This window comes from Vicugna pacos, chromosome 4, assembly GCF_048564905.1.
Source record: "Vicugna pacos chromosome 4, VicPac4, whole genome shotgun sequence".
Classification (NCBI taxonomy): Eukaryota; Metazoa; Chordata; class Mammalia; order Artiodactyla; family Camelidae; genus Vicugna; species Vicugna pacos.
In genome coordinates this window covers 24,492,244-24,498,954 of record NC_132990.1, presented here as the reverse complement: position 1 = coordinate 24,498,954, position 6,711 = coordinate 24,492,244, and the positions used below count along the sequence as shown (strand labels likewise).

At 44.2% G+C, this 6,711-nt stretch overlaps 1 long non-coding RNA gene across 1 annotated transcript in view; it reads right to left on the bottom strand.

Annotated features, from left to right (window-relative positions):
• Positions 1–5,448: 5,448 nt before the first annotated feature.
• LOC116280207 (uncharacterized) overlaps positions 5,449–6,711 on the bottom strand; it is a 46,297-nt gene continuing 45,034 nt past the window's right edge. The window contains exon 4 of the long non-coding RNA XR_012071663.1: positions 5,449–5,939. This is a non-coding gene — a long non-coding RNA (uncharacterized lncRNA). The remainder of the gene's footprint in view (positions 5,940–6,711) is intronic.

The following is a 6,711-nucleotide window of genomic DNA, read 5'->3' as shown; positions in this document are numbered from 1 at the left end:
CTGACAACCCATAATCTGCCGTCCATTTCTAGAATTTGGTTATATCAAAATGTTCCATAGGTGGGATGACACAGTATATAATTTGGGAGGATTAATTCTTTCCACTCAGCATAATTTCCTCATGATTCATCCAAGTTCTTACATGTGTCACTTGATTGTTCTTTTGTTGCTAAATAGTGTTCTGTAAAATACATGCAACACAGTGTATTTAACCAGCCACCTGTTGAAGGACGTCTGGGTTGTTTCTAGTTTTGGCTATCACAGGTAAAGCTGTTATGACCACCCTTGTACCAGTTTTGGTGTGAACGTAAGTTATCATTTCTCCGGGATAAATGCACAGGAGTGCACTCTCTGGGTCGTATGGTAATTGGATGTTTAGTTTTCTAAGAAACGGCAGCTGTGCCATTTTATATAACGAGTATGAGTGATCCAGTCTCTCCACACCCTCTCCGGTGTATGAGCTTGTCATCATTTTTCATTTTAGCCGTTCTGACAGGTGCGTAGTCATAACCCACTGTAGTTTTTATCTGCATTCCCCTGATGGCTAGTGATGTTGAGCATCTTTTCATCGGCCTGTTTTCAGCCAAATGTCCTAATCTGGTGAAATGTCGATTCATGCCTTTGTCCATTTTCTAACTGGGTGGTTTGTATCTTTCCTCTTGGGTTCAAAGGCTAATCTAGATATTTGCCCTTTGTTGGATATGTGGTTTATCCTTTATCAAGTTGAGGTAACTCCTCTTCCTTGCTAACACACTGAGACTTTTCATCATGACTAGATTTTCAGTTTCATTAAATGTTTTTCCTGCATCAATTGATATGATCACATGATTCTTCTTCTTTAAGCTTGTTGATGTGGTAGATTATATTAACTGATTTTGAACACTGAGCCAGCTTTGCAAGCCTGGAACAAGTCCCACTTGGTCATGGTGTATAATTCTTTGTATACATTATTGGTCCACATACTTTTGAAATGCAGAAACCTAGGCATTATCCTTAACACCTCCTTCTCCTTCTCCCACATTGTCCCATTACCATGATTGTTACCTCTATTTCTACCACGCCCCTCCCAGTCCAAGTCCCTGTTCTCTCCTCCTTGTTGTACGTCAGCAACCTCCCACCTGGTCTCCCTACATTAATTTTGCTTCCTTCCAACTACTTTCTACACAGCACTCAAGGATATTTTCATACCATAGATCTAATTTTGATGCTTCTCTTTAAAATCCTTCCTTGGCTTCCCACCACTTTTAGGCTAAAGCCTCACATCCTTAATGTGGTCTATGAGGCCCAGTGTGATGTGATCTTCCTCCAACTGTTACCCTCCTACAGCCCATTCTCTGTGCCTCAGCACATGAGCCTTCTCCACTCCCCTGGATTCATCTGCCACCCACTCTGGGGCCTTTGCATGTATTATGCCCACCTACCCTCTCTCTCTCATCCTTTGTCAGGATGACTTTTCAAGTGACAAGCCACTTTTCCTGGAAAATCTTCCTAGCTCTAGAGGAAAGATCAAGAATATTACATAGATGCATGGAAGACATAACAAAAGACCAAACATTCCTACTTCAGCTGGCGAGTGACAGCTGGCCATCACCTGTAAACTGCCTTCACTGTGGAGCATCAGTCTTAGGCAAGGTGTCAGGGAAAGTTGCTTGCCTTTACTTACAGCCACTCAGCATAGACACCCCTCCTTCACATCTTCTCATGGCCACATTCCTGTCCCTACTTTACCTGAAGGGACCCACAGACCCCACAGTACCTGACATCTGGAACCCTGGAGCTTACTCTCCCTGTCCCCACACCACCCCACCATGCTCTAGGGAGTCCACCTAGAATCACGTGACAGAGCCCAGCATCTCCCTTCCCCTTCTGCTGTTCCTACCCTCACCCCAGGGCAAGGTACCCCTGACTGACACATGCCCAGCCGCCTGTTTCCAAGGAAAGGAGCCCCCACATAAACTTGATATGTTTTGAGTCTTTGGGAATAGAATGCTCTTTATAACAAGTGAGTCAATCAACCACTTGACTTTCAGGTACTCAGCTTGGAAACACACTTCCAAGAACATGTGATGTACAAAAGTAGAGACTGCCTGTACCAGAAATGACAAAAACTGACCAAGAGTAACATGAGGACACATTGTGTTTGTTCATCAGGAGGAACCATCTCTGAGAATATCAGAAGCAAATCAACCTGGCTTTAGAAGAAAACAAATCCCCAAATATTATTTTTGATGTTCAATGCCACTTCAATTTATACCTCTAAGGTTTGGAATTAACAAGTTATAACTAGAAGAGTAGTTTCAACTAAGTGTTTTGATCATCTCTCTGACCACTAGGCTTACAAAATACCAACATATTTGCAAAATCTTAGCCAGGAAATATAGAGTGCCACACAGGCACACATGTTTACACACTCACCATTCGTTTGGCTGTTCTAAAATGTCCACACAGCTTTGTGAGGGGAATTTGGGTGTCCGTGGAAAAGGCATTGATCTGAGAAATCTCTTAAGAAAATAAAACCACCATCACTGTGCAGGAGTAGGAATCTGGCTGCTAACTGAAATGTAGTCATTCTCTCTAAATAGAGCTCCGTGCACATTATAAATGACAAGACAATATGTGTTCTGTGAACTGAGTAAGCTGGAGACCCCTGTTAAAATCCCAGGGGAAGCAGTGATCAGTCTCACGCGCACGCTCTGAGACAGTGTGGTGGCAGGTGCGGTGCCACGAGGTAGGGGAGTGAAGCCCAGTCCCTGACCTTGTTACTGACCCACACTCGGTCCTCTCACCCCATGCCCTGCACAGTCAACCTACTGACACTGGAGGGTGGTGAAGGAAGTACGGCATTTATCGCAAGGCACCCAATGAGGGGCCACGCAAGGAGAATGGGCAGCACGTGCTCAAAAGATCGAAATTCCCCAATGGCCTTCAGGAAAGCTTTTTAAAGGCAACATGAGGGTGAGGGTTGTAGGGGGCCTGATCAGCTTGTGGACGTTCTTCCGACTGGGTGATGGTGAGGTAACAGGGTGGTGTTTCAGGAGTTACCGTCAGCAGCAGATCTGGGGTCAGCATGCAGTTAACTTCTTCCACCTGGTGAGGGTTTTGGCATCTACAAAACAATTCTTGGATATGGCTCAGGAGATCATCTATAGCCCTTGAGGAGGAACTAAAGGCCCTTGACTTTGTTTTATGGGTAAACTGTTATTTTGTCTTGCTTTGACTGTTTTCCTTTGTTTCTGCATTTTCTCACTTCTCTAATTAAATTTAATCTTTGGAACTTGGGGAAGGCCTAGGAGGCTAAAACTTTTCTACAGATAAGAAGCAGGAGACACCAGGGTGGGGGATGGAGGTCTGTCGCTACGAAGGCCCCACAAGGTCCTGCTCAGTCCCAACCTCAAGGCTCTTGAAAACTAACGAGAATCCAAGAGGCAAAAAGGGGGAAGGAGGAATGGCTGCTGGCCCCTTGCCTAAAAGCGTGCTTAGGATGTGGTTACAGACTATAAATTATTTGAAAATGCCTGGACTCGAAGCAGTACAAACTGTAACATAAATGATTTCACTTTAAAGATAAGGACAACCAGGCCATGCAGCGGTTTGTCACAAGTCATAATGGGTTCCCAGGTGGAGCAGTGAAATTCTTCCCAATGGCCAGCTTACAATGAGCTATAATCACTCAGGTGTTTTTTGCCCTATGACACGCACTGCGACCAGAAGTCCATTAGAGGGCTACGGAGGTGAGGGTGTAGCTCAAGTGGTAGAGCACATGCTTAGCGTGCACAAGGTCCTGGGTTCAATCCCCAGTACCTCCTCTAAAAAAATAAATAAACCTAATAGAGGGCTATGGGCTTCTGTCATTCTGGGGTGGCTCGGGGGCAGGGCACAGGGCTTGTCACCAATACAAATTCACGGAAGGAAAGCATGACCGACAATTTGCATCATGTCCTTTAGAGGTACATACCATGTCAGAGGGGAACATCGCCCTGAACACTTTCTTTTTACTATCTTTCCCCCAGAAGAAAACAAAGATGGGCTTGCCTCCTAGTGCCTTCTCTTCCCCAGCTCCTGTGCATATGTCCTTAAAATTGCTTTGGGAGTACAAGACATTCTCATAGGGAGCTGCCCGGTGAGTTTGTGAGAGGTGGCCATAGCCATAAAGTCAGCAAATGAAGCTTCAACAGTTCCACCAGAATTACATTTCTCTCCTCAGCCTTCAGGGCCTCTGTAATAGGACCTTAATTCGTAACACCCTCTCCAACCCACCTCTCAGGTTGTCTCCTCAGTCACCCAGACACACCAAGTCAGAGTCACAGAACTCCTGCCCAGCCCTGCCTCCCAGAAAGCACTAATCTCTCGACTACTTTATACTTCCTTGCCTCGTCCTTAGTCAATATGACAGAATACCCGTGTTCTAGAGAACATGACATCCATCAGTCACCCAATGTTTTTTCCAAACCCATTTTAAAAAGTGATGTTGCGGGAGTGCAGTAGTTGATCTGTTCATCCACTTCACAATAATATTTATTGATCCTCACCTCGATCAGCACTGTGCTAACTGCCTTCCTGCACTGTTACATTTCATCCTCAAAATAAGGTTCCCTGATCCTGATAAGTCTCCCCTTTTATTGTTACATAATATTATAAAGGGACTCAGATGATTTGTAGAAAAATAAGCCAACAGTTTAAACACAAGTCATATATTGTTCGTGGGGTTAAACATGACCAATCACCAGACAGTGAACAAACCTCACAGATCACAGAGTCTGCGGCTCTCAACACACACATCTGATCAGTTTCTTTCTTCTTTTTTTGATGCTCCAAAGATGATTCTGATGACCAGCCAGGTGGTGAACCAGTAAGCCATTTCAGTTAGCTCATTTTGTAAGAGATTGGAAGGAGAAAGATGGTGCTACCATGTATTGAATGTCTGCCAAGCTGCTACCTGCTTACCTACCTTATTTAAGACGCAGGGAACTGAAAGCAAGGATGTCAGGAAATTAGCGCAAAGCAACAGAGCTAGGTCAAGGCAGGCCCATGTTTCTTCTGTCTTATCTTCAATTTCTTCCCTCTATCTAAAACCCAACTACTTCACTAACATAAGCCTTTTACGTAGATGATCTCACTTCATTTTGCAAAGAAAAACAAAAAGATACCATAAAATAGGTACTATTATTATTACTATTTTATGCACATGAAGAAATTGAGGCCACTATTTCTGTAAATTAGCTTCAATGTAATTAGCCCTAAGTCAGTTTGCTAGCACACAGTGAAGGCAGGACTTGAATTCAGATTTTTTTTTTCATTTTAGGGCTAAATTTTAATAGAACATGAAGGGTTGAACTCCTACTTTAAACAAACAAAAATTTAAAGTTACTGTGCGTTTCAGAATGTTTTATGGGGAAACTAATCTGTAACAAAAACTTGGCATTGAGTGAGGAGGTGGCAACATTTTTGAGCAAAGTGTAAAAAATCCTCAGGGGTACGGGGCAAGGAGTGAGGGGCTCAGACATTTGCAATAGCAGGCGTTTTCTCTTCCTCTTCCTGACTGGAGGTGGAGAGAACCACTGAAAGAGCTTCATCAAACACCACATTTGGCCTCGCCGTGTGAGAGCACAGCGTGCCGAGGGGTTTACAGCACAGCCCCCCACAGCCGTGGCTGCACCATGAGGATACATGCCGGCAGTCGGCCTCTTCTCCTTCAGTTTCACAGTCATGTCTTCATCATCCCAAAGATCAAGCTGAGTTCCCACTAGGACAATGGGAGTATTGGGACAACAGAGTCACACCTCAGGATACCACTTTGCACGGACATTTTCAAAAGATGCGGGACTCACAAGAAAAAAGCAAATTAAGAATACGTCTGTTTGTGGATAGGATGGGGGTGTGATCCGTCATCTTCTTCTTGTCCAGCTGTATCCGTAAGCCCAGACTCACAGGTATTCCATCTGCCATAATATTAGAAGAATGGTTATCAAAGATAGTGGGGATCTATACTCCAGGAAATGCACTGGTTGCGTCACTGATCAGGAAGCAAGTTTTATCTGCTACTCTGTCTCCCACCGCCACCCTGGTCTTCAGCAGCAGGGCGCAGGGGGCCAGAGTGCTTGTCTTGGCCACTTCACCCTCCCTGACTGGAAGCTGAAGCCCAGCAGCAGCCACCATCCAAACATCCAGATTTTTTATTTCTATATCTTGTGCTTCACACTCAGTGGCTTCCTTGCCTGAATACGAATGCACAGATCTCCTACTCTTTCCTCAACCTGCCTTTGACACTTCATTGTGTTTTGCACCTATTGCAATTTCATATTGCTGTGTCATGCGTTATTGTTAAATCCCCACCTGGGGTCAAGGCGTAGCGAAAAGTTCATGGTTCTGAAATCAGGTGGCCCTGGCTTTTAATCCTCCCTCTCCTGCCACATGCTAGTGTTGAGATCTAAGGCAATAACAGTAATTGCTAACAATTTGTGAGTACTTGGTGTGTACAGTGACACTAGTAGCTTAATGTGCATTAACTCATTTAATCTTCAAAAAGGAGAGAAAAACAATTAATATTCCCATTTTGTGAAAGAAGGAACTAAGAGAATCAGTTTTTCTTTATGGGTAAAGTGGTGATAGTCACATCTCATGGGCAGGTTGTCATAAGGCTCACACGCGATGACTTACAGAAAGTGCCTAGAACACAGGAATAAATACCCTTGTCATCATTCATTCCTTCCC